The 4,096-nt window shown below is 36.8% G+C and overlaps 1 protein-coding gene across 4 annotated transcripts in view; it reads left to right on the top strand.

Moving 5' to 3' along the window:
- Window positions 1-4,096, top strand: part of LOC107699843 (cell adhesion molecule 2-like) — a 264,993-nt gene that overhangs the window by 42,289 nt on the left and 218,608 nt on the right. The gene's annotated exons all lie outside the window — the stretch shown is intronic.

Here is a 4,096-nt window from a genome sequence, read left to right as displayed (position 1 = left end):
GGAAGCTACAATAAAATTAAAAAGTAAAATGTGTGTAAAGGAACGTCTCTTTAAGCTAAGCGTAAAATACACAGTGGTTAGGTATTTATGTAAAGTGTCACATCCTGGTTTGCTCAAAAGGATATTTTCTTCCATCAGTTGAGTGAAGGATTGGAGAGGCTCTTTAAATGTTCTGCTAAATTTTTTAAAACGTTTATTTTAATCATATGGTTATAATGTACTGTATTTATGTAAAAAAAAAAAAGTACATGCAGTATGTAAAAAAAAAGTATTTTGAATGTGCTCTATTATAAGTGCTATAGATGGTGGTTTTGCTTGCATAAACAGCCATATTCGCCTTAACTGGCTTAATGTTTTAATGTTTTTGCATTTGAAAACATGAGGGTGTGACACAGTTGTATTCAGTTCCCCAAAAACAAAACAAAATAACAAATAAGGGGACATAAAATAAAAAAACAGATTTTAGATTGAATGCTTTTTTTTTCAAATTCTAGAATTTGAAATAGAATGCTGTCTATTTGGAGACTGTAATGAGATATTAATTTGACTTACAAATATTGATTATTCAATCTGATGGTAGCCCTGTAGTTCACAAACATCCTGGTGTGCTCAGATCCAAATGCTAATTGGGTTACATAGCGGGTTAATTGATTTATCATACAGGGTCATTTCACTGAGAAAATAATAGGCAAGTGTGGGGTAAGCTGTGCCATTTATGTTTATTTAACTTGTCCTCCAGGCAAGAAGAATTATGGTACAAGTAAAATATGCCTGATTATATTTATTTGGCTTAAAAATATCTGCAAAATTAAGATATACAGTAGTAATAGTCAAATAATTTACCTTTTTAGATGGGCAATTATATATTTTTAGACCTATAGATGAATTTGCTTTAACATAAAACTCATTTTAGAAATTGGCACACCCAAAATAATTGTTAGCATAAATAAATCCTATGACCCATGACTGTGACTGCACAGTATTTGTAAAAAGGAAATATTATGATTTTCAAATGTTTTAATCTCTTATGAATGAAATAATAAATGCAGTAAAAACATGATGTTGTAATATATTATTACAATGTTGGGCACACACACACCCACACACACACACACACATATATATATATATATATATATATATATTCCTCAGGGATCAGTTCTTGGGCCCCTCCTCTTCTCTATAAACACTACATCACTGGGACCCAACATTCAGGCACATGGTTTTTCCTACCATTGCTATGCTGATGACACACAGCTTTACCTCGCATTTCAACCAGATGATCCAATGGTACCTGCTTGGATCTCAGACTGTCTGATGGACATCTCAGAATGAATAAAAGAACATCACCTGCAGCTCATGGTACCTGCTTGGATCTCAGACTGTCTGACGGACATCTCAGCATGGATGAAAGAACATCACCTGCAGCTCAACCTGGCAAAGGCAGAGCTTCTCATCTTCCCAGCCACCCCATCAGTACAGCACCAGTTTACCATCCAACTGGGCTCATCAACAATAATCCCATTGTGTTCAGCCAGGAATCTTGGGGTGATCCTTAATGATCAGCTGACCTTTAAAGATCATATTGCAAAAACAGCACGATCATGCAGGTTTGCACTATACACAACATCAGGAAGATCAGACCCTTCCTACCAGAGCATGCAACACAGCTTCTCGTCCAGGCACTTGTCATCTCTAGTTTGGACTATTGCAATGCTCTTCTGGCTGGACTTCCAACATGTGCAATCAGACCTCTGCAAATAATTTCAGAATGCATCCGCACGTCTTGTTTTTAATGAGCCCAAGAGAACCCATGTCACACCACTTCTCATCTCTCTGCACTGGCTTCCAGTCGCGACTCGCATAAAGTTCAAGACATTGGTGCTTGCCTACAGAACAACCATGGGCTCGTTTCTGAATTTCCGAAGGATCATGTGACACTGAAGACTGGAGTAATGATGCTGAACATTCAGATTTGCATCACAGAAATAAATTAAATTTTAGAATGTATTCAAATAGAAAATGATTATTTTAATACTATTGTAAGCAATTTCAAAATAATAGTGTTAAATATTACATAAATGCAGCATTGGAGAGCATAAGATACTTCATTAAAAACATTTACATAGACACATTTAAAAATTGTAATGTTGTCCAAACTAATGTTTAACACATCTTATCCCACTCTCCCTATACATTTTCATAAGACGGCTTGTATATGTTCCTTTGGGATGTTGGCATATCATCAGCGCTATTCTGCACGCAGTGCAGCACCACATTGATGAAAATGAAGGGTTTGTGCCACGTTTTGATTAAACCTTCCCTATTTACCCCACTTTCAATTAGGAAGGCAGGCTGTGTTAGACACTGTGCTTTCAAAGTCAAGAAAACCTAGATTATTATATCTCGCCGCAATCCTATTGTCTTTTCAGCGGTGAGCGGAACAATACCACGTGTGTTTGCATTAATGATGCACATTTGCTTTCCGGACGCTCCCCACCAAACATATTTCACACTTTTTGCAGTTCTAATACGCACCAGGGATGTAATTCAGCTCTCGGATGTTTTACTTTTTTTCTCTGAGTATATTAACTTAGGAAAAAATCAATTTGGTCTTTACAGTGGTTGTCCCCGGTGGGAATTATATCCTGTGACCTTGCTGCAGGATAGCTGATTTACTTGGCATCGATCTGCACTTTTTTCCCCCCTGCATGCTTTGTTGAGCTCATCTTATACAGCTAATAGGCTATTCTTAACAATCTAATATTCAGCACATGTATATAGACATTACACAGTGCAACTACACAATTCGGACAGGTGCTTTCATAATTAATGCATCATACACTCCTGTGCATTATGGACCCTTAATAGTGACTCTTCAGTGGAACATTTTCTATATGACGTCCCTGTGCTCAGCTGGAAATTAGTTTGTTTTTATGCCCTGTTTGACCTCAGCAGTCCATCAGGTTTCATCATAACCTTGTCAGTTTGACTATCGACTGACACACGTTCATAAAATAAATAGATAAATAAATAAATAAAATATAAGCATATAAAACGAAGAGGAAGGTCAGAAATGCTGTTAAACCAGCCGGTCCATCTAAAAGGCCCTTGTGAGTGAAAGAATGCTGGTGTTTTATATGCTTAATCTAAAAGTATAAGTGCTAAAACTCAACATGAAATGGTTGTAAAAAGTGGGTGTTATACACCAGAATGGAGTCACATGGTTTTATGGGTTAAAATATGAGGACTTGGTGACATCATCTGGAAAGTAAAGTCGTTTAGAGGTGGAGCGATACTAGGGATGGCCGATATCTTATCGTTTGCGATATACCGGTAAAAATTCTCCCCACGATAATAATTAGTCTTCCTGTGATAATAACGATAAAGGCTAGTTGTTGACATATTTCTGTGTGCGACTGTGTGGAGTGACGTGAAGGAAGGCGTGAAATTGAGCAGCTCCTTCTACAATCTTGAACAGGTTTGGATAGGGCTGTACAGTGCGACAAAAATCGGTCTGAGCCTTGAGTAAATGTACTACAGTAGCACGTGTGCGATACAGTTTTACGTGTGTATGAGTCGTTTACAAACCTGTTGTCCTGTTATTGACATGCTTTTTCTCCATATTAACTTCATAACATAGTCGAGTGTTTGAAATAACTCATTTTTGTGATCAGACGTGGTTTTGTATCACAGAATAAGGCAGAAATCATACTATTTTATAGCATTATATACAGTGGTAAAGGCTATGTCGATTAGCATTGTATTATAAAAATATACTTTATCCTTATAAAAATACCCAAGATTGCTTGAAGAACACAGATACCATATATTTTGTGCAATCGCATTGTTTATTGTCTTCAGGTTTCCTCAGTTCAAATTTCTCTATCTGCGTTTTATTCAGCTACAGCGATCACTGGATACCTCTGTCCATATTAGGGATTTCCTGGAGCATTACTTCTACTATGCATATATGGAGTTTCTGCGCAAGGGTGCCCTCCGGCTTCCAGTGTTAATTAATTAATACAGTAATTCAATTACGTGTGTACTGCTCACAATACCCTATTTTGGGTAAAAATAGGAAAGATAATACTTT

This window comes from Sinocyclocheilus anshuiensis, unplaced genomic scaffold (assembly GCF_001515605.1).
Source record: "Sinocyclocheilus anshuiensis isolate Anshui unplaced genomic scaffold, SAMN03320099.WGS_v1.1 scaffold194, whole genome shotgun sequence".
Taxonomy (NCBI): domain Eukaryota; kingdom Metazoa; phylum Chordata; class Actinopteri; order Cypriniformes; family Cyprinidae; genus Sinocyclocheilus; species Sinocyclocheilus anshuiensis.
This window is presented reverse-complemented; position numbering and strand designations above follow the sequence as displayed.